Genomic DNA, 26,021 nt, shown 5'->3' with positions numbered 1-26,021 from the left:
GTATGGATTCCATACATTTGGTCGAATTACACTTAGTAGAAAATTATACCAGGCATAGCACTTCACTGAAAGCTCACTTGACTGAAAGCTCACTTTGTCGAAGTTCATTTGGTCGAAAATGGAATATAGCCCCTGCCCCACTGCAGTGCAATCCTGAAGTGAGAATATTAAATAAGGAGGGGTGTGGGTGGCACAGCCCCCCACAATGGGGGGAGTGGGGGGCATAGCCCCCCACATAATTTTAATGTATTCATTGTTATAAGAAGGTATATCCATTAGAAATGCATTGATATATATAGTTTAGTGCCCCCCACACTCCCCCTTATTTAATAATTTCACTCCAGGGTTGCACTGCAGTGGGGCAGGGGCTATATTCCATTTTCGACCAAATGAACTTCGACCAAGTGAGCTTTCAGTCAAGTGAGCTTTCAGTGAAGTGAACTGCCTGGAATCATTTTTGACTAAGTGTAATTCGACCAAATGTATGGAATCCATGTGTACACATACACATATATATATATATATATATATATATATATATATATATATATATATATATTCGACCAAATTTATGGAATCCATGTGTACACATACCCACACACATATATATATATATATATATATATATATATATATATATATATAGGTATATATATATATATATATCTATATATATATATATATATATATATATATATATATATACACACACACACACACACACACACACACACACACACACACACACACACACACACACACAAAGTGCCCATAGCCACGCCATCCTTCTGTAGAAATATTTCATTGTCAAACAAGAATACATTGTTCTCCAACACTAATCTAAGTAATTTACAAATAAAATCAATTTTAGTATCCAAAAAATCAGTATAGTTGGTTAAATACCTATGTATACTGTGTATACCTTGCTGATTGGGTATCATCGTAAAAAGGGATTTGACATCCATAGTTACTAATATATACGGTAAATTAACAGGTATATTTACTGTTTCTCTATACAAATCAAGCAAAAATTGTTTTGTATCTCTCAAAATAACTGGATTTAAATTAACAACAGGTCTCAACATTTTCTCAACCAACACAGAGAGGGGTTCAGTAACCCACCCCCTGCCTGCGACTACAGGTCTCATAGGTGGTCTCATGGGATTTTTATGTATTTTCGGTACTCCTAGTATAATAGGAATTAAGGGATGTGCAACAAGTAGAGAATTCAACATATCAATGTTAATCACACCACTTCTAGATAAATCATACAAGCTACTAGAGACCACAGACACATATTTTTGTATATCACTTTTACTAAGAGAAGCATAAAAAGTGGTATCATTCAACATTTCACACATATAATAATGACATTCTATAGTTCCCCTCTTACAGCCTCTGATTATTACTCCTTTTTTTCCCCCCTTTTACCTTTAGAACAGCTAGCCCTACAAGTAGCCACGATTGCAATATATCCTTTGTCCACTAGGTGGCAGACACTTCCTAGGCCTATCTCCTTGATCATCCACCCAACTATCTTGACATATAACTTTCAGGCACACAGATTTCTCCTATAATTATCTCTCTTGCAGTCCCAATTTATCTTTCTACTTTCTACTCTACATCACTTAACTGCCTTGCATAGTGTATCCCATAAACTTACCTGAGCAGTCAGAAGTCCACTGATTGTTTTCATAGAGTTAGCCCTTCACTGGCTCTACCCGCTCCATTCGCCCTGCGGGCTCACTCCACTCCCCTACCCTGCCCCAAATTCCCACATGCCCCCACTGCTTCTACATTTAAACATCCTGACCACTCCCCCATCCATACAACCAACCACATGATACACCTCTTAAAGGTATACAACCAGACTCCTTAACAAACACTACTACAATTCTAATAGAAAGGGCACTTTCAAGTGCTTAAGATGCAAAGCTTGCAACTCCATTGACAGCTCCAATGTTTTTGTACATCCATACTCCAGACAACAGTACAATTTTAATGTTTATGCTGATTGTACTAGTTCCACATCATATACTTAGTGACTTGCTGCCAATGTAGTGCTTTCTATGTTGGCAAAACAGATCAACGTCTTAAGGAATGTATCCTCAGATATTTGAGGGACATCAAACAGAAAGATCCCAATAATGCCTTAGCAGCCCACGTAGCACAGTATCCTTCTCATTACTTTGTATTTAAGGCCACAGAGGCAGTCTGTCAGACCACAAGAGGAGGTGATGTTCATAATCGCACAGAGCTAAGGGAAACATGCTGGATAATTAATTTAAGAACAAACAGATCATCAGGCTTGAATACTATTGTGCCATTAAAACCTGCACTTAAGAATAGAAGGAATACGATGAGCAAGTTTACTTGAATGTTGCTTCATTCATATAATGTAATCACATCCATAACTATTAGTTTTCTCATATACAATCATATAGTAAGGAGAAGCACTGCCCCTTTAATTACAATGAAGGAAATTATACCTCTCTGCTAGCTGGCCTCCTTTTGGTTTGCAACAAGGGCATGTCAGAGAACTAAATGAGGAATGGCTGTGATGCCTTATAAATACAAAAGCTGAACAGTCCTTTTTATACGATCTGAGGAAGGCTTATTTGCCGAAAGCGCTTATCGGAAGACTGAGGACTGCTTATTTTATGTTATATTCTTTTTATTAAAGTTTTGATTTTACTATTAAGGTTTACTGCTGTGGTGGACATCAGGAGTTTTAGTAGTGTTTGCCTTTTCTCTTCCTCATTGGTGTCCTTCACAGTGTAAGAAAGTTTTTTACCTATAGACTCCTTAACAAAGTACTTATTCAGCACTCCTCCCTATTCAATAACCTGTATATAACACTTCCAATATGCCATCTACCTCACAACTCCTTACGTTCCTACTATTATTCTCACTCCTAACTGTCCTATCCATACCTTATATTTTTACACTCTACTAGGATTTCAATGCCACAAACCTCCACACCCACACTTGTAGTCTCTCATAGCCATAAAAACATACCCAGCACATAAAACTACCTACCAGCTAAATATCATAGAGTGACTCACATTAAATGTAATAACTCAAGAGATGGGAAACTTCAGAACCTCATATTTAAACTTCTAAAATCTGTACTGAGACTACAAGTTCACTCCGATGGTGATAGCCACCCAAACCCAGGCCCAAACTCTATTACAACTATAGAGCCCCACATTGCAACTCCTGCTAACTTACAATTGCTTACTAGACCCTCTAATTCCCTCCTAATAGCCCATCTTAATATTCGGAGCATAAACAATAAGGTTTTCCACCTACATGCTCTCATGGATATACATTCATTTGACATCCTGTGTCTCACTGAAACATGGCTCAAGGCACCAACACAAGACAATGAGTTTATTCCACCTGGATAAAATATCTTGAGACTAGACCTTAAAGTTAAAAAGGGTGGGGGGAGTAGCTATTCTATATAAATCGGGTTTACAGCTGACCTCCATAGACTCCAAACCACCCCAAGCCAATAATGCAGAAATCCTTATTTCCAAGATTCAGCTTAATAAATGTAAATCTATCTATATCTTCTGCATTTATCTTCCCCCAGGCAATAACACTAACACCCTAGAGGATATCCTTAGTTGACTTTCCACAAACTACCCACAAGAAACTATAGTACTCGGTGACTTTAATATCAATTGGAAGAGTTGTACCACAGAACAGCCTTCTACCCATATTAACCTTTATGGTTTTACTCAAACCATTACATACCCCACAAGGACCAATAAAGTTAATAACAAGGAAAGCACCCTTGATTGGATCCTCATAAATAGTCACCACCAAAATTATATAGTATGAGTCCTCCCCGTAGACATAAGTGACCATTCACTTACCTTCTTGATTAGAAATAAGAGCGATATTCCAAACCCAACCACATATAGGAGACTAAGATCCAGCAAAGATTTCAACCCTGACACCTTTCAAAAAGAACTTAAATCATGTGATTGTTCTCCCCTGAAACACTTACCATTAGAAGAAGCAGTTATATATTTTAATTCTAAATTCTTAACTATTCTTGACCACCATACACCAACTCGTACAATTAAAACTAGGGTTAAACCAGCCCCATGGCTTTCTAAAGCTACTAAACAAAAAATCCTCCTTAGAAACAAAGTCTGGGCAAACTGGTGCACTACTAAAAGCCCTGCAGATCAATTAAAGTTTAGACAGCTAAGAAACGAAATGAAAAAAGCCATACAGTTGGACAACAGTAATTTTTACTTTCAGCTCTAACAAACCCACCAAAACAAACCACAAAAATTCTGGTCAGGCATCAATTAACTTCTACTTCCAGGGTGATCACTCACACCCACCCCTTCAGGTTCTGATCACAGTAGTCCCAAGCAAATAGCCAATACCTTCAACACTTTCTTCACAAAGACCATTCAATCTCTTGCCAATCAGTTATCCCCTGATACCTCATATTCCACCACCTCCACCTCCAATACACCTCAATCATTTCACCTTCAACCTGTGCCCACATCCCTTATCTGTACCCTCATTCAAAAACTTAAATCTACCACCCTCTCAGCAGACCTGCTACATTCAGAATGCCTGCAAAAAGCTGCAAAAGCCATAGTTTACCCCATATCCATCCTGATTAATGGAACCATTACTGAAGGAAATGTCCCATTATATTATCCCCATGCATAAAGGTGGTAACTCCAACAAATTATCAGACTATAGACTTATAGCCATATTATCTCCACTGCAAAAATCATGGAGAAATGCATTCATAAACAACTGTTAAACTTTCTATTAGAAAACAACTTATTAGCTAACTGCCAAAATGGTTTTAAACCATTTCATAATACCACCTCTGCTCTTTTATCCTTCTCTGACCATATTAATAAAAATTGTAATAATGAGTTTCTGTCCTCTGCCCTCTTTATTGATTTGTCGAAAGCATTTGAAATGGTAAACCACCAACTACTCATTAATATACTCAAAAACCTGTCATTTGATACACTGGCTATACAATGGTTCCAATCCTACCTAAACAGCAGGCAACAGGCTGTATTATGTATTATCTCCTAACCTCCCAATTACCCTCGGTGTCCCTCAAGGCTCCATAATATGTCCACTCTTATTTTCTATATTTATAAATGACCTACATTCTGTAATACCTCAAACTACCTATATCCAATACACAGATGATTCAACATTAATATGCTCAGCCACCTCTCCATCAGATCTATAATTACTAACCCAAAACAAAACATGTTTAATACAGTTGAGAAATGTCTTATCTTGAAGCCCAAAAAAAAAAAAAAAAAAAAAACTACTATTATTTACTCCCACCCTTAGATCCTCCCCACTTAATTTTACTGTTACATTAAGTAATGTTACTATCATCTCTCCTGATCCTACTACAGAACTACTTTGGGTACTTATAGATAACAACCTTACCTTTGATTCCCATATAAAGAGTACTATAAAAACAGTCAACAAAAAACTAGGTTCCCTCTATAGGAGCAAACCCTTTCTGACCCCACTAGCTAGGTCCACTATTGCCCGTACCCACGTAATCTCTACCCTACTTTATGCCTCCCCTATATATTCTAAACTATGCAAAAGCAACTTGAACAAGCTGGCCATCTCCTACAATAATATTGCCAGATTTGCAACTGGGTCTACCTACAGAACCCATCATTGTCACAATCTTAAACAGCTAGGATGGTTAGAGTTGCCAAATCTTCTAATATTTAACCAACTAACAGTTGCTCACAAGATCCTGTATCAACCTACTAACACACCAATACTTACAGATCTTATCACCCCCTATAGCAACCTAAAGACCCTACGCTCATCTAATAAACAACTTGCGCAAATAGGTAAAACTAACAATTTGGTTGGTGACTCTCTGTTCTCTAGTACTGTGGGCAAAATTTGGAACTCTTTCCTCAGTGACCTAACCTCCCTTTCCTCAATCACCCTATTTAAAAGCAAACTGAAACCATACCTTAAATCACAACGGTTATGCCCCTGTGCTAACCCTAACTACCTCACTTACCTATGGGTATTAATCATCTTATCTGTATGTGCTACGTACTTTTCTGTTACCTAAAAAGAGTGTGTGTCTCTACAGTCAAAAAGTTTTACTTATGATATCATTTCTATGACTAACTGCATCTGATATGTACTAAATTTGTGAGCAAAAATCCAATGTATGGTAAAAAACTGTAATGTACCTCAATTTTTGTAAAATGTCTCTTACTGTAAATAAAAATAAATAAATTAGTAACCATTTGAGCATTCACATTTTCTCATTTACACCATTACTTGAAAACAACTAAACCAATGATTATATGTTTGCAGGAAGTACACTTGATTGGGTAGAATATGCTCCGTTAAAACATCTAGGATAAAGACTGTAATTCCCTCACGTGCAGTTAGCAACATTTTGAATGAGTTTTGTGTAGAGCTTAATCCTATTTACAAAGGAATGTCTGAAGTGGTAAAAAAAGATCTATGGTACATTTAATAACATTTATTTATACATTTGTTGACCAGGCTAGAACACTGGGTGAAGGATCCTTTTCAGACACAACCTAACTGGAAAGGCATACAGTGATTCTGAAAGCGATGATGCACTCAATGAAATATAAATGAAATATACATAAAATAAAGTATACATATTATCAAGGAGAGTGAAACCTATGGTTGCTTAAATATACTAAGATCTTCAACAGAGATCTTGCATTTACAATGGTGAGATACACAAATAAACTAGCACAAGCAGTGCGCACTGCAGTTGTTAGTGACAAACAAATGTTAGGTTAAGTTTTGCTGTAAAGAGGAAGTTTGGATATTATGGCAGGAAGAAGAAAATAAGGAGAGGGAGACTATGAAGATTGGAGGATCATGAGAGTAATTTAGTATATATTAAGATGTGCAGGGCCTACGTATATCTGAGTTAAAGTTTTCATAGGTTAAGTAGAGACTGAGCATCATAAAACCATTGTTGTCAAAACAATGACATTGGCAGTTATCCATGGTGTTCTTTTTAAGGGATTTACAAGGGTCATCTAGGCCATTGGAGTTACATTTGTCTGAGAATATCGTGTTGCAGTTAATGAAGATAGTTAGAAAATGATTTTTCTGCTTCAGCAAGTCTATAGGGTGGATAGGTTAGTAGATTTGCATCAGAGTTCCAGAGGGTGAATGCAGTTCTCTTAAAGTGGAAGACATTTTAATAATGGAAGTAATGCTCATTTAAATTTATAAGTTAGTGTACTGAGAAGGAAGGTAGCTTTTTCTTCAAATGGGAGACAATTATATTTCTTAATTGTTGCACATTGTTGTTAATTGTGAGGGCTGAGTGTAGATAAACTTGAGAATTCTGTTTTCGTTTTTTTTTTTTTTTTTTTTTTTTTTTGTAGCATCTTTCAGTTGTATGAAAATCATAGGTAAATGATGAAGGGTACATATAAAAATCTCAGTAAAAGCACATCAATGGTAATGGTCCACACTGCATCCTTAATAAGATGGTAAGGTACATTATATATTACCCTATGCTGGGAAAGGACTTTATTGTAATGTTGCTTTGTATGATGTTGTAACAATAGTGTTTGATCAAAAACTAGGTCCCAGTAAACTTTGTTGCGTGACTACTAACCTTGCCTGCTGAGCTAGATCTAGTATAGTCATCTAAATATGAGAGAGACTATTATTGGTGGCATAGATGTCCTAGCATGGAGGGGCAATTAGATAGGTGAAGCCAATTCCACAGAAGTCGGAAATCATTTTTTGGTAAGATGTGTATTTAGTTTTTAGTATTGGAAACTCTAAAAATGAGTATATTATTAGTGTAAATAATACATTTAACCACAGGAATATCCTTTGAGGATATAATAATAAAGATAACCTAGTTCTGAGCTTTGTGTTAGACCAGTGTTAGTGAAAGATGGTACTGTCTGTGTGGTTTTGATTAATACAGTAAAGGGTCTGTTGAGATTATTATTTCTGATCCATGTACAGACATTTTTAGAGAATTAACATTTTTGTTTTGAGTCTTGACAATAAAATAGTAACATCAGTAAACACTGGCTCTGGCATTACCCACCTTCCATATTGGTAAAAAAAAAAGTATGCAAATAGTGCTAGTTTATTTTTATCCGATTTTGTACTACCCATTGAAAATTATGCAATATTGAGTAGTAAACTATATAATTGGATTTTATATAGTTTTTTCCTAGAATTTGATATATTTTGACAGTCTAGAAATGTGAATCTTGGGTTTCTACCTTCTGGAGAGATCCTACAGAGGCATGTGTACATAAATTTTGAAAGTGGCTGTAATTGTAAAAGAGAACTTGTAGTTGTAGCTTAGTGGGACAGCTAGAAACTGTCTACCAACTCTGAGAAAGTAAGAGTAAATCATGTACATACTACCAACTTTCTTTTCAGAAATATTATTGAGCATGCCTTTAGAAGCCGCGGTGGTGCAGCGATAGCATTGTTGCCTCACAGCAAGAGGTTCTCCTATTCAATTCTCGGCTGGAGCGCCTTCTGTGTGGAGTCTGCATGTCTTCCCCACGGTTGAGTGGCGTTCGAAAGACATGCGTTAATGGGCGTGCCTTCGTTGAATGCTGGGCGTCGGGCTGGCACCTTGGCACCGCAAAAATCAACTACCAATCATTAGCGGACCGGCGTTCCGCTGTGACGACCCCTAACTGGGAAAAGCTGGAGGAAGAAGTTGAGCATGCCTTTATTTTTTTTTTTTACTGGCTTAAAATAAAAGCATAGGTACTCTAAATAGGAAACTAGTGTCTCTATTGGAGTGGGAGGGGATGGGAAGTGTCTGCAGCGATGATTTATTAGTATTACAGATTTTGTTTCATTTTTGATTGAGCTAATAGTGCTTTTTGTCTACAGTTACAATGGTCAGCCTTTGCATTGCTTTGCTTTGTTAGTCCTGATTCTTATGTCTTTCCTAAGAGCTTGGTTGTGATTCTGTTTCCATTTATTACCAGGGTCCCTCTTACAACAGAATCATAAACTGATGTGCAATCAATTAAACTGTTTTTAATTAGGGTATTTTGTTAGCATTCTACAATGATCCTATTTGGTATTTAATTTGGAGAATCTTTGTTTATGCTTCAGATTACTGTCAGAGACTACTCATTTATGGTCACTTATTAAGCTGGATAGTGCATTAATTATAACACATTTTTTCTGGGAAATAGTTATCAGCTATTTTTATGCAAATGTTCCACTGGGAAAAGTTAAGAAATTGTCCAAACATATCATTGACTTTGACCTGTCAAGTCTCAGGTTTCAACTATATTTTGCTTTTCTTGAGTCCCCCTTTTAACGCATGTATAAAATGTCACTGCTATCTGAATCAGTAGGTAGCTTTTAAGAAGCCTTGGACATGATGGAAATTAGGTTTGCTGTGGTATAATTTGGAATGGCATATCATTTACCTTCCTGCATGGTATTTTTGGTTAGGATTTTCATTTGCCATAGTCTCTTGATACATGTTCACCCCTACAGCTGACTTTCATACTTCAGTCAGATCACAGTTACTTAGTAAACGGAACAAACCCGGCCCTAGTGTACACATTCCTGGTATTTTTATACCAGAGTTAAAGAAAGGCTCATTCATACTGTAGAAACCTTTTGGACTGAAGAGTAAAATGGTTCTAAATCTAACCATGTGAAATGGCCTGTTGGGGCTATGAAAGAACTGGAAAGATAAATTAAAAGCTATTACCTTTTTGCAGGCTGAGTCACTGTTGAGTGCCATGCTGTCTGATGCTGACTATAACAGAGGTTTGTATACGTGGTTCAGGAGAGAAATTAGCAGATATTTGAAGTATAGAAGTGCTACACCTGCACTGAAACAGATGAGGGAATATCAGAATGAAACTCCACAAAGGCTAAAGACTCTTGCCAGGTGGGCTCAAGCAAGAAAAGTCTGTAAAGATAAACTCTGTAAAATGCCTACCTTCAATCAAATGAAAACACAAATTAGTAGTGATTTTGCAGTTGTTTGTTGGCACCTTAAAACAAATAATAAGAGCTGCCTAAAACTGATCAGTATGTTTTTTTTTTGACTAAACAACCCCCATTGGTTGATGGTTCAAATTAAGGTGGAAGATAATGGGCAGGATTGACTAAACCCTATCCAGCTAAAACAACATGTCATGCTATGATGTGCACATGATAGCATGCCGATGTAAGTGGATCTACCTGATGTGTAGAGCTGCACAAATACTGCAAATATTGTGTCATGCTAATTACTGCATAAGCAACTGAATTATATGCTAATCAACAAATGCAAGATTGAAGAGCTATTCAACAATCTATAAGGCAATCATGTACACTCAGTGTAGCCTTCTGTCTTGTACTCCAAAATCTATTGGAATACAGCTACAGAAACTATACACCAAAAAATGTTAGGGGCTACTGCTGCTCTTCTGCATGTGTATGTGCAATAGCCTCATCTATGCTACTGCTATTGCTGACAGACTTTGGGCAAGGAGGAGAAAGGTATTTAGACCCCCTTTAACTTTTCATGGTCTGCATGAGGTAGGAATTGTAGAGCACTACAGAGCAGATAGAGACACTCTTCAAGAACTCTGCAACCTCTGTTGTTCTCACCTCAGTGCAAACTGAGGGGAACCAATACCTGTGAAGACCAAGGTATGTGTAGCACTTAAACTTTTAGCTACAGAACCCTTTCAATGAACCACAGGGAATATGCTAGGGGTGTCACAGGCATCACCATCCAGAATCCTACACCAATTCCTGAATGCTGTGCTATAGCATGCAAGTGACTACATATATCCCCCCTTCCCTCATGGACAGAGCTAGAACTATGCATGATTTCTACCCTGTAGCACACTTTCCTGAAGTTCTGGGTGCCGTAGACCACATGCAGACTGAAATCAAAGCACCACCCAGGGAATGGGGAAGGGTCTACATCAAGAGGAATAGGTTCCACTCCATTAAATGCCTGGTCATGTGTAATGCCAAGGGAATCATCCTGAATGTGTGTGCAGTGTGCTGGCAACCCTGACATTTACCATGACTGCCATATCTGGCACAACTCACAGCTCTACAAGAGGTTTTCTAGGGGTGATGTCCCACAGGGATATTTACTGGGGGATGAGACTACACACTCAAACCATGTTTGATAAGTACCATGATTGATGACACCCATCAGAAATGCACACATGCTCACAGAGGAACACCATAATGAGGCACATGCTTAAACAAGAAATATAGAACATGTGTTTGGGCTGTTGAATTACTGCTCCACTGGGGGAGTCTGCAGTACAATCCCAGTACTTGTGCCAAAATGATCATAGTCTATGCTATCCTATAAAATATCATCCTGCAGAAACAGCTGCAACAGGAACACCAAGGGCTAGGAGCAAATGTTCCATCAGTACTGGCAAGGCTGCCACATCCAAACCCAGGTGAAGAGCCACAGGGAAACCCCCCAGCTGCTATGGGTGAAGGTAGAGGTAGGCGTGCACAATATGCCCTCACCTTGGCCAAGAGGCAATGGATAGTGCACAGTCTCACCACCTAAGGGTACACCTTTCATCCTATGCATTTACATATAGTAAAATTGATGCCATATAATGCTCAAACCTTGACTTACTCATGTAATGGTTGTGTACTGCTAGCATCAGGCAAAGTCAGTCTTGCATGACAACAGTTGTAACTGCAAGACTATTAACGTAAGTGTTGAACCTGTAAAATAAAAATATATGTACAGTTAATGAATGGCAAATACCTGCATACTGTTACTTGTTAATGTACCTAAATAGAAAGTATGTAATCTGTACAGCAATGACACCAATATGTGACATGACTGACTTCTGTACTATATATTTATGCAGTTTAATAACTAATATGCATTATGCATCTACAATACCCAATACAGAAAACACAGTCAGAATTCTACTTATCCATACATTCTCACAAGGGGAGCAATAAGCACAAATGCAGTATCGGCAATTTCAGTGTAGGAATCTCTAAACTAAGATGCTGTAATAATTCAGAAAAAATTCCAAATAACATCACAAATGCATATCCTAAGCACCAAGATAGTTATCTACCCTGTGAAACAGACATATACATTGAATCCAAAAGGAAGAAACAAGGTGATGGCACATATATCATTTGCACATGGTGAGGGGGGGTGCAGGAGACCAAGGCTGACACCTCATTAATGCCTCATATAGCTAGTATATGTAGGAGTCTGTGTGGGCACTTTGTGTGGAATGTGTGTGTGAGTGTCTACATGAATACAGCCAAGCAATGTGCTAGCTTTACATCATGGCATGTCGGACAGGTGTCAGCCCGGCATGGTAGAGGTATCAGTTCAGCATTGTCACCTGTGATTTCCAGAACTATCTCTGCCAGGAGTTACACTGGCATGCCCATGGCCTTGGTCAGATGTGTTGCTGCTACCTGAACATGAGTGATGTCTGCTGGATAAGTTCTCATCACAACTAGGCCAGGTCCATGACCCATGGCCTACCACATCTGGCTGTGGACACCTCAACCACTGCGAGCAGTGGAAATAGTGCCACTAGGATCAGGAATTGCCACATTTGCTAACACTAGATGATGTGGCCCTACAGTATGTGACTCCTCCCAGCAAAAGTTCCATCACACACACACTGCCCATTCCAATGTGGCATTCATCCAATCTGTTGAATTCACCATCTGGTAGTGGCAGTCATGTACATCATCTTGTGCCACATCATGAACCCTAAGCTTGTCCTCAGAGACTCTAGTGTAATGTGCCTCTGACTCCATGATGACATACACATACGTCAAATGGCACGTAATGACACCAGCATTAGGAGGAGGGCAGACAACAGGCCACCTCTAAGTACTCCTCCCAACCCTTCTTTGTGGCACCTCACCCACACTTTGCCTACAAACAGAGTCAACTAGCACTGAATCCACAGTAACCACCCTACCCTGATCAACAGTGTCACCTTCATCCTGTCCACTATCTGAGGGCTCAGTGAAATGGGTATGTGTAGGCATACTGAACATGTCTGAAGGAAATCTAGGGGAAGTGTGAGTCGCAGCCTTAGTGTCAGGCTGAACTTCTGCACCCCATGACTGTTCCTGTGTTTGGCCACTATCATCATCAGAGCCTACCGATACTCCAACATCAGGTAGAAGGAGTCCTACACTTCCACTGTCAGGATCACCTGTGATAATAAGTAACAAACACAGGTACGAAATTACTTCTCCCCTAAATATTAACCCAAAATATCTAAACAAAAAGTAACACTGGCCTCACAACTGCAGATAATACAGCAATACAGACACTCATTCAACACTCCCCACACTTACCGATAATATATCTAAATAATACTTGGTAATATCAAAAGAAATATTTGCTTGCCATGTGCAGATGTTTCAATGATTTGCAAGGAGGATGGACCTGGAAGAAATTAAGCATGGAAAAGACAATAATTGGGCATCACAATGGGAATAACACAGGGGGACAGTGAATATGCAATTGGCCATGTGCCCTCTAAGAAATAGCTGTAACTGAAACCTGTCTGAATCATCTACCCACCCCGATGTCTACTGCACCACTCTATTGTATAACTATGAAATATCAATAGGTACAGATATAAAACATGTATCTGCAAGCAGCCAAATTATATATTTTAGTCTATAAGACAATATAATGTTACCATATGTTAGCCTACCTAGAATCTGCTCCAGGGACACACTTGGCCTCCCAGCCACATCAGCACCAACATCGGTCACATGGTGCAAAGGCTCGTCTGAGATATCAGAATCTCTGACAGTGGACAGCAACTCCTCATTTGGTGTCAGTGGTGGCTCAGTAACAGAACCACCTCCCATAGCCAGCTGTTCTCTAGCAGTTACAGCTGCCCTCCCCCATGATGATTAAATCATGTCAGTGGCCCACTGCAGCACCTGATCATAATTGCAGCCTCAACTACTAACTGCATTCACGTTGACAACTACCTGGGTCCACATGTCCTTTCTGGCAGTCATATCTTCCCAGCCTCTCTCAAGTAGGAAGGCTCCATGGTGCGTCAGAGCCTGGATGATAACCTCATTTTCATTCTTACTAAAAAGGGGTTTTCATGGATTTGCTGGCTTGGGTGGCATAACCCTATGCATCATGAAACTGAAAAGGACAAAATCCATTAGTAGCATATAACTAATGTATTTTTTCCAAACAATAATCATGATGTGTACCCATTGCCAACATAAAGCACTTGAAAAATACTTCTCATTTAGGACAACAGAATGGTAGGTTGCAGCCCCCCCCCCCCACCCTCCAACACAAATGTAAATGTCTGGACACAAACACCTACATTACTATACTAAGTCAGTTATGCCATCGATTAATGAATTACTGTTAACATTGCTAAATAGTCAAGATTGCTAATTAGGAATGCAAGTCGGTTTTAAAACTATGCCCACCACTGCTGTGGGGGTTGCCCTGGGGCATCTAAGAAGCCTAACACCACTATTAGCCACATATACATTGGATAAAAGTATAATTACAGTTCTCTCAAATCCCATGTGAAGTCGTAAAAGCAAATGGTAAGAAAATACATGCGTTGTAAGTATAACCTGTGTATCTCACAAGTGTAAAACTCCCTTTGCCAGCAGTGAAGTATAAGAAGTGCATACGGATCAACCTCCATTTATCAACTGCCTATACAATGCATCTCTAAAAGGTTAACATCTAAATGTCCTTGAGTAACATCAACATACTTTAGCAAAATAAGTGCTTCATTGCAGAGAAATCACCTTCAAAGAAATACCAATGTTATGTTTTGTCTGAAACAAGTCTCCTCACTTTCAAGTTCCCCAGCTACATGGTTATCATTTTATAGTGTAGATTTAGCCCTCTGAGCACTGTGGAGAGGCAGATGAGTTGTGAACTTATTAGAATTGCTGAATACCAATATTTTGATTTCGTGTACATATTGTATCTCTAGAATATTGTTAGGTGCTAATGGCTTGCAACTGTGAATCGTTGGTGTGAGTGATGGAAAATACAACAACAATTAAAACTCTCTTTCCTGCAGTGGTTGTGACAGTGATGATTTGATTACAAAGTGTGAAACTAACTTCAGTGAACTTTTAAGTAAGTCAAACACCACACATATTTAATTTTTTGGCCATAATAGCACAAGTCTCCTGTCTTTGCTGAAAAGTGTTGCTCACTGTGTTAAATACATTTTAACTTCTTTAAAAGTTGAAACCAAAAACTTTTTTTTTTTTAAAGTTGCTAAGGAACTTAGTAAAAGTAATTAACAATACAATACACCAATTATTTCGTTTATAGTAGCTTTTATTGACACACGTGTGGGACCCCCAAAGTAAATACATAGTGTCTCCCCAACCAGAAGAAACTGTGAGCTTATATACATTTAGATAATACTGATAACATTTCATATACACACCAATAAACAAAGGAAGATTTGCATATACCAATCAGATGGTTCCCTGTAGTCAATAAGACACACCTGAGCAGTTATTGCTAGGCAGAAAGAGAAAATCAGATATGAGTCCAAATAAGGCTTGTTTCCTGAACACATAACTTCACAGAGTTCAGTACTAGTTTGCTTTGTGGAGTTAATCACGTACTCATAACCTTTAATTTACATACTCTTAACCTTCAATGCACTTGCTTATGACCTTTTAGAGTTCACAATCCCTCATTTGATGCCGCTTAAGAATCGCCATATAATCTAGCAAACATTTTCCCATAATTCAACATTACCATGACTTCTGAATTTTCAGCTTTATTCACTCATTCACTTCATTATCATCATCTTTTAAGATTGGCATATAAAACTTAGGTTGTGCTTTTGTTGTCTTAGCAGCCAACAATTTGAAAATTAGTGTCTTTTTCAGGAAAAAAAACAAAAAAGTTATTAATGCAAGAATGGCAACCAACATCAATAGCTTGAGTATGCCACCACCCCAGCTGGAGAATAAATTGGTCAACCATGACGAGGTGGAGCTGTTGGCCTCCTTAGCCTCCGACAGATCCAGCAACTTTGGAGCAGTTCCAAATGACTCAGTATATCATGCTGATTGTCAGGAATAAAAGTACAACATTCCTCATGGATTAAAGCACAAGTACCCTCTTTAGCCACAAGCACAAAATCAAGAGGCATATGGTTCTACAGAACCATGGCTCTCATGGCTCTTAGTTTATTAGTCACAAGTTCTAATGCTGAGAAGATTGCATTGCTTAGAGTTTCAAGGAGTTTGGACAATTTCCTTAATTCCCAGATTGATTTGACTGCTCCATAAGAAGGAATCATGCCAGCCCAGGAAATTATGTCATCCCCAAGATCCATGTGTGCTAACCATTTGGTGCTGGCGTGAGCAAGGTCATGATGGTAGATCCTAGATGCATCCACCTTACCCACAGGGATTTTTGGAGACTTTGTTTCTTGAACATTTTGGATTTTTCCTCGAGGTAGTGTAGTCATGTGTCATATGGCTGGGACTAAATACCCCAAGAAACAACTGCCAAACCAGCTCTCAAGTATCCACTTGTATGCTTTCTTCCCACTTAGAAAATAGCAGCCATCATACAGTATCATCTTTGAGGCATTTTCAAAAGCTTTACTGTTAGTCACAGTATGAATGAACATGTCAATGCCCAGGTCATCTTGCATCTGGCCATATTTTGACAGGTCATGTTTCTGCATGTCATCTTCAAAAATCCATTCTTGTTGATGAAGTAGCCTGTGGGTGTTATTTAGTTTCTTAGATGTCGCTTTCTTCTTGGCCATGCCCTGTGGGCACAATCTCCAGTCCGAAAAAGATACTTCTCTGATTCTCGATTGGTTCATAATGGAGCATAAAAGGACAGCATGGCACACTCTTATGATAGAAATGTCACAACTGCTGCATCCCACTTTTTTAGCTCTATTCTGCTTTAGTCACAAAATGCCATGCTGGTGAAAAGCCAAGGAAAGTGACACAGTCTTGTTGGGATGTGATAACAATCCCCCAGTGAGGTTAGTCAATATAGGTTGATATGAAGAAACGTTGAGAGGAGAAGTGGTGAATAAGATGCCATCATGGGCAGTTGGGATGGCAGTACAAACCCTGCAGTTACTGACATTAAAAGTTGAGGAATAGGTTAACTTGAAGGCATGGTATGTGTTAATGTTTGGCTGCCAAGTAAATGCGGAGAGATAGATATGAAGTGGTGGTGTGGTCATAAAGTCAGTAAAGATAGTAGAAAAAAGAAACAGCCATAACAAAATAAGGAGGATTGCCAGGAGTGTACTGCAGATGTTAGTACAATGTCTCTGAGGAAATGCCGTGATCCATGCAGCCTGTTGAGGTTGAGATGATGCAGGCATACCAAAAGGGTCAAATGTCCTGTTAGCAGGATCAGTTGAGTCATCTAAAAGATGGGTGGCATCCAGAGAAGGTGTAGTCATGCCGGGTGAAGAGACAAAATTTCAATATTGTGTCTTGGTGCAGCTTTGAGTACAAAGTGCCACAGGTTCAGGAATGTCCTGAGGTGAGGAAAAGAAAAGCGACTGTTGGTCTTCAGAGGGTATGACTTTCTTGACCTGGGAAACATGTATCCAGGTGGAGGAACCTTAAAGTCGAACAGTAGAAGAAGTCGTTAGCAAAACCAAATATGACCCCTTCCGTTGGGGCTGCAAGGCTGTTTTTCAACTAAAAGAATTAACATAGACCCAGTCTCCTGGTTGAAGGTGATTTGCCAGATCATATTCAGGTAAAGGTTGAGCTTGTAGGACCTGGTGGTGGTGGCGCTGTAATACAGAAACAAGTGATTTGCAGTAGGAAAACAAATCTGCATCATGCAATTGGTAGTCAAAAAGGGAGGTGGCAGGATAAGAGTCATTCGTCTGGGTCAGCCCATAATAATTTTATTGGGAGAGAGACCCTTAGAATGATGAGGTTGGTCCCACATGGAAAATAAAACTAAAGACAGTGGTTGTACCCATGTAAAACCAATTTCAGCAATAAGCTTTGATAATTAAACCTTGATAGTCTGGTTATCCCTTTCGATAATGGCAGAAGCCTGGGGTCTATAAGGGCAATGAAATTTCAGTACAATACCTAACATCTTACAAATAGCTTGTGTCATTTGAGAGGTAAAGTGGGTACCTCTATCAGAATAAATATGGCATGGTACACCAAAACAAGGTATGAGTTCTGTACACAGTTTTTTAGTGACTGAAATAGCATAATTTTTGTCACATAGGTAGTCCTCAACCCAGACAGAAAATATATAAATTACAGTAAGAACATATTTGAAATGTGCAGAGGGAGGTAGTTCAATAAAGTCCCATTGTAGTGCACAAAATGGGCCTAAAGGTTTTGGTAAAGGCTGGGGTGTGACCTGAGAGCCTTTTGAAATGTTAAATTGTAAACAAATTGAGCAGCTTGCTACAAAGTGATGTACAAATTCCGAAAGGCCAGGTGCATACCAGTCCTATTGGATATGTTTAATTAGTGAATTTTGGCTGGGATGGGCAGGAAGATGATATGCCTGGATTAACTGATGTAAGAAAGCTCTAGGTGCCACAGGGCATCCATCTGGATATTTCCAAATGGAATCTGCATCACGTTTGCACTTTGCTTGTATCCACTGAGCCACTTCGGAATCAGGCGCAGCATTCTGTAGTTTTAACAAACAGTGGTCTGAAAATGTAGGTGCATGTAAAGCTTGTTGAAAAATACATAGCTGCATTGATTGTCCCTGAACAGAGGTGGAAAGAGCAGCTTGTTTTGCAGCCCAGTCTGCCATGGTATTACCTTGGCTTTCCAAAGAATCATCAGACTAGTGAGCTGCGATCTTTATGACAGCAACTTGTCTAGGTAATAGGAGATGATGTAACAACAGATCAACATAAAATACATTCTTTATAATAGTTCCACTAGATGTAAGGAATCCTCTTTCTTTCCATAAGGTGCCAAAATTATGCATCACACCACGGGCATAATTAGAATCGGTATAAATATTAACAGATTTATCTTTAGCTGGCAGTAGAGAGAGCTACTAGCTCTGCTACTTGGGTCGAGGAACCAGGAGGTAAGATTCCAGATGACAAAATGGAATTTGGTGAGCAAATGGCCCAAGAAGCTGACAGCTGTCCATTTTGGTTGCTCAAGCATGATCCATCAACGGAAAGTACCAGATATGGATTTTATAAAGGGACACCTTGGAGATCTAACCTAGGAGTAAGAGAAGAATTAAAAACAACAAAACAATCATGGGGTTCACCCTCATTTAAGGTGGGAATTAGTGATGCAGGATTCAGTGCAGGATATTGGACAAGTTGTATGGTAGGGTTAGCCAATAGAGTTAACTCACACTTAGTCAGCCGAGAAGGGGATATATATATATATATTGCATTTTTATCTTCAAAAGTAAGGCATGCACAGCATGGGGGATGGCTAAAAGGGTATTATGTCCGAGAATGATGGAAGCTGCTAAGTCCACCAAAATGGCTGCAGCAGCAACTGCTCTCAGGCATGCTGGTAGTCCAGAAGCTACCACATCTAACTGAGTACTGAAGCAAGTTACTGGCTGGTACCCACCGATACACTTTTGGACTAAGAGACCCAATCCCACCTTGTTTTGTTCACTGCAGAAAAGAATAAATGGCTTTGAGTAGTCTGGTAAGCCCAAGGCAGGTCGGTTGGAAAGTTGGACCCTGAGTTGCAGAAAAACATCTTCATGCTCTTTTGACCATGGCAAAGGTTCAGAAGTATCCTTTTTAAACAATGCCAAAAAGGCTTGAGTGACTTCAGGCTTGAGTGACTTCCAAGAAATTTGGGACCCAGTGGCAGCAGTAGCCAGCCAATCCCAAAAACCCTCGGAGTTGGCGCTGGGTGGTAGGCCGGGGTGCATTTTGGACAGCTGTTATTCTGGAGGGCAGGACCTTTGAGCTCTATGTAAGATTAAGTGTCCTAAATATTTGACTTCTGATTGACAGAACTGCAATTGGGATCAGTTAACTTTAAAGCCCTTAGTAGCCAGATAGTGCAAAACAGCAAGGGTGTCCTGTTGACATGCTTGCAGAGTAGTGGAAGTGACGAGGATATCATAGATGTATTGTACTAGTGTAGTTTCAGCCAGAAGGGTCAAGGCATCCAATTGTCATTTCATTTCTCTGGAAAAAAGAGTAGGGGATTCAACATACCCTTGGGGAAGTCTAGTCCATGTATACTGATGCCTCTGGTATGTAAATGCAAAAAGATATCGACTATCCAAATGAATCAGGATGGAGAAAAAGGCAGAGGAGATGTCAGTCACAGAAAAGATGGTGGCAGATGGGGGAATACAGCTTAAGATTGTTGCAGGGTTGGGTATTATAAGAAAAGCAGGTAAAATGGCCTTGTTAATGACTCTAAGGTCTTGAATAAAGTGGTAGGTTTCCCTGCCTGGATTCTTAACAGGTAAGGTAGGAGTATTGCACAGGCTGACCAAGGGGGTTATAATGCCCTGTTGCAATAATGATTGAATTACTGGTGCAATTCCCATTTCTGCCTGAGTTAAAATGGAATATTGAGGTACCTCAGGTAACACTGCACCCAGTTTTAAAACAATCCGGACCGGATCAGCATGATGTAAGAACCCAACGTCACTGTCATGGACGGTCCATAGTGATGCAGGAAGTGCATCTCGTGAAGGATGGGAGGGAATAAACTGCGATTGACTTTGGGTTAATACAGTTTGCAAATAACATGGATCAGTTGAGATACACATCCCCAGCATAACATGGTCATGTTCTTCTGGCAGAATTTCCAGTAAAATGCCCTCCTCAGTGCAATAACTACTGCAACCCAGGTTACACAGCAAATCGTGACCAAGTAGATTTACTGGCACCGAAATGCCAAGTAGAAAAGCATTGTGCTCTGCTAAGAGGCCCAAGCTGACTGCTACTCGCATGGTCTTGGGATAATTTATGGGAACACCGGAAACACCCACACCTTTAGCGAAGGTACCAGAAAGAGGATGGCATCGGGCAGTGTGTGGGGTAAGCATGGATCTGGTGGCCCAAGTGTCTATTAGGAAAGGAATGGGGTTGTTCTTCACAGTCAATGTTACATGTGGGCCTTGTTGATTAACTGGTACAAAAGGACAAAGTTGCTCCATCTGTTCAGGGGAGTTCTATAGTGACTGCTGTGCATCGTACCAATCAGCAGGGGTCTGAGTGGAGTCCCAGTGTGGGTTGTGGCCAGGTTGGGCCTGCTCCTCCTGTCTAAAGGGGTTGGTCGGTGAAAATTTGAGGGAGGGAGGTGGTGGTTTTGGTGCTAGATAAGGACAACTGTCCTGCCAGTGGCCAGCTTGTCAACAGTTAAAACAAAGGTTTCTACTTCCTCTACTATTTTCTCCACCATCCCCCATTTGCCTCCGACCTTGCTGTTGGAAACCATTACTGGTGGGAGGTCATTGTAAGGGGCTTTGCATACAAACTCCCTGCCCATCGTTGCCTCTTCTCCCTGAACAATTTTGTCCCCCTCAACCCCAATGCCCAAAGGAAGAAAACATATGTAATTGTGTTTGAATAAGTTGATTTTGTATTTCCTTTTTCTTTCACCATCAGGTCAGACAAATACTGTAACTGGGTGACTAGTTCGTGTAAGCCCAGGCTTGGCCAATTCAACATACCTTTTTTAACTGGTCACGGACTAGGGGCAGAAGTCCATCCATAAAGGTACCAGATAGCCTGCTAGCTGCAGGGCCCTCTGTCATTTTGGGGTACCCTAAGTAGGCCTCAGAGGCATCCATTAGACATGATAAATAAGAGTCTACTGGTTTGTCCTCCCATTGTTGAATGGCCTTATTCTTTGACCAATTAGGGAGGAGAGGGCAAATAACCATATTGGTGTCCAATATGTGGTTTCAACTGAGTCAAAACCATCATCTCCTGTAGTTCCATGTTGTGAAACAGGATTCAGGACATTAACATGGTCCTGTATTCATTTTAATAGATCGGCTGGAATTGCGTATGGCAGTACAGCCCTTACTTCCTTAATTGTAGGGTTTTGGAGACTAACATGGCCAGCCAAAATTCACTGAAATTTTGCTGGGTTGGGCCATATGGACAGTAGTGACTTGACAATCGCCTGAAAATCCGCATCAAACCATGCCCTTCCAACAGTTATGGTAGAAGGAACAATTTTATCCATGCCATGTGCAGGGTTTGGGATCTCTCATAAGGGATAATAATCCTTTTCATCATCTTCCTTGGAAGACGAAGACAAGGAAGTGTCTCAATCAGCATCAGGGTTAAATTTATCTGGACCTAAATACTCTTTGCTAGTATCGATAAGAATAGGAAAATGTCTGACTGGCTTCCGTGAGCATTTCATTCTGTTTCTTTGTATTATTTTTAAAGAATTTGACGTACATTATGTTCAGATCTGTAGACCTAGAGTGTGCTGCTGGGCCGGTAGTATCAGGTATCAATTCTTCCCTAAGTTGAAGTCTATGGTCAGGTGAGTCTGAGCTTTGGCCAGCAGTGCCAGTTGAAGTAGACGTGATTTATGGGACACTAACTGCAGGCATTGGCTTGGCCATAATTTGCAACAGCGGAGGTCGCTGAGCAGTATCATTGGTGGGTTGCTGTATAGATTGAGATATAACAGGCTGTTGCACCTGCTGCTGTGCCGAAGGTTCATGCACCTGCTACTGGCCTGCTATATCATACGCAGGCAGCACGGTTGGTTGGGGGCGGAGTGAAAATGTATTCTTCCTTGGAAGATTCCGGGGAGCCTAAATTTACTTGACTTGGTTCCAGTATGGGATACAATCCTTTATAATGTGGAGTTTCTAAAAGTTTCCTTTCTACTATTCCCATTTTTTTTATGCTGTATGATTTAGTGCCCTCAGTTGCCCCATTAATTTGTTTGGTTAAACTTTAAGCTTCTTACTATAGCGTCCTTTTCCCTATCTTTTGACTCTGCTTGCCAATCACTGAAAGCTGTCCAACACCCCAGTGGCACTTTTTTCCCTTTTTCCTTTAACTTCTTTTGCAAATTAGCCAGAATGTCTTTGTCAAAACTGCAATTAGATGGGAGGCATAATTTCCCATCATTCCTTAGTGAGGGTAACCCAATGATTCAAATACAAACAACTCTGTCTCGATACTTTATAAAACATGTAGCCAGCAGGAGTTCCTCTTTCTGGTTCAAATTCTTTACCCACACTCGCTCCCATGGTCACACTTTTCTTTTTTTTTCTGTAATACCGAAACACTGTCGGTAACCCACACTCACATGTATTTCGCCAGAAGGTTATCATTTTGACCCACACTCACACTTATGTTGCCATAAAATTATGGTTTAACCCACACTCGCCCAGTAATAATTCATACCATCTACCTTTTGAAAGTTCCATGAAAGAGAGAAGGAAAAGAGAAAAAAAAATCCTTTTTCAATGTGCTTCATGCACCTACAAATGGCTGAGGTCCCGTAGGACAGAAAACTGTCCAAGGTCCCATTACATGAGATGTCTGTCATCTGCACGAGCCTATCCCCGGATTTCTGATTCGAGTCACGGCGCCAACTGTTAAATAAATTTCAACTTCTTTTAAACTTTCTAGGGAACTTAGTAAAAGTAATTAACAATACAATACACCAGTTCTCTCTTTTGTAGTAGCTTTTATTGACACACATGTGGGAAACCCAAAGCAAATACATAGAGTCTCCCCGAACAAAAGAAACTGTGAACTTGTATACATTTAGATAATACTGATAACATTTCATATACACACACACCAATAAACAAAGGAAGATTTGCATATACCAATCAGGTGGTTTCCTGTAGACAATAAGACACACCTGAGCAGTTATTGCTAGGCAGAAAGAGAAAATTGAATATGCGTCCAAATAAGGCTTTTTTCCTGAGCACATAACTTCACAGAGTTCAGTACTAGTTTTCTTTGTGCAGTTAATCATGTACTTGTAACCTTTAATTTACATACTCTTAACCTTTAATGCACTTGCTTATGACCTTTCAGATTTTACAACTGTTATGCATTTGTATTACACCTTGAAAGAAAAATGATAGGAAATACACTACAGACCGAATGCCTGATAGTAAAGCATAGATAAGGGAAGAATGGCCAGAAGACAGAGAAGAGAGTTGTATTTTTGAAACTGTATTTATAAATAATTGTGCGATCACTCATTGCACTGAATATGTTAGCCACACATGTACAATCAACTGAGAATGCGCATCTGTATAAACTGTTAATAATGGATATGAAATGTGAAATGCTTCTATTCACATGATTTGATTTCTATTATAAAGATGTGCCTGTGGCAATGAGAGATAGATAGCCCCTTCCAACTACGTTGTGGATGTACACTAGTCTGATGGTTCAGATCCAGAGCTGTGTAATTGTTTAACCTGAATTTCCTTATTTTTTTATCATTTTTTTTTTTTGCTATGAGCACCGTGCATGGCATAGCAAAAACAGGTTTAGCTGATGAAAAAATGAAAATTTCATGTCAGTCACCTTAAAGAGTGTAAACAAGATTAGCAGCATTGTGCAGCAGTCAGCAATACAGATGGCAATGACTGGAGAAATTCAACCTGTTCCCTGACTGTCTCTGTAGCACAAGGTGTAAATACATTCAGCTAAAAAAAGAGAGAATATAGGTAAAGCAGAGTTGGAGTCACACAGTAGTTTTATACTGAGAAAACGTCATAATGAGTATTTACAGAAGTTAATGTATGTTCACTATTGCCTTTTACGTTTGCATGTTGCCTACCTATACACAAACAGGGATTGCTACTTAGAACTGCCATCTAAACAAGGTGAAAAATGTAATTTGGTTTGCCTTCCTTTGCACATATAGGTTCAGTGGCAAGGTGCAGCCATCAGCAATCTGGACAGTACTGAGTGTGGAAAACACACCTGCTTCCCAGTTTTCCCTGTGGCACCAGGTGTAAGTGCAGTAAGTTCACGGTAAGAATACATGTGGTTCAAATCCAGCACAATCCACCTTTTGTAATGTACTTTTTCAAAAAAATTCAATTATAAAGGTAATACTACTTAACAATAGCTCTGCATAGCAGGTTAATTGACAAAAGGTATAATTACTGCTTTAATAAACATACTTTTGTATGCATCATCTGTGTTATGTGGGTGACTGGTTTAGCATGACAGTGATGATTATGTAATAACATATACAGTTGCATATCTGTGATGGATACAATACTTTACTGACAATTACCTTCACCCCTCCCATAACCCAAGTATTACTGTAAAATGGAATGCATTGTGAGGTATGTATGTTAGCTCCAAACTCTATTACTAAAGTCGTGCTAGTCTGTCTATTTCCTGTATATTGTCAGGCATTAGTCCTGCATCACACCTAAGAGTGCATAAGCAAGGACCTTTTAATGTCACACACATACAGACCTAATTGAAGTATAGCACCAGTCACTGTTTAAGCTTTATATGTCTAATGACCATGACTGACAAGTGTGCCTTCTTTGACAATGTAGAAGTATGTCTTCTGTGGCAACGTGGAATAATCACTTGTCAGAAAATGTGTACATTCTCTTTTACATAGGTTTGAATCCCAACATTGTACAAATTACATCTAACAGTATGTAAAGTCCCCAAAACATATATGCCAAATCATCCCACTGATGGCTTCAAAGTCATGGCTTAAAAGCCAAGTTATTTAGCATTTCAGTGTTGACCAGTGACAAAGTGTGACCACGTGTAGCAACACGTCATAAATCAATGTCAAATGTTGCATTATCTTTGCTGTTTCATAAACTCCCTTCCCTTTTGTTTGGTAATGTTTCTCTTCACTTACCAATGCACAAAAGTGGTTGGCATACTTGTGCATGTTTACCCACTGGTCATAAAACAAAATATCACAAATTGTCACAAAACTATTGCAACTGTTTTTGAGGTGCCTTTGCAGACATGGTAGGAGATGGGTAGGTTGGT

This window comes from Protopterus annectens, chromosome 2.part0 (assembly GCF_019279795.1).
Source record: "Protopterus annectens isolate FY-2018-M chromosome 2.part0, PAN1.0, whole genome shotgun sequence".
NCBI lineage: Eukaryota > Metazoa > Chordata > Ceratodontiformes > Protopteridae > Protopterus > Protopterus annectens.
This window is presented reverse-complemented; position numbering follows the sequence as displayed.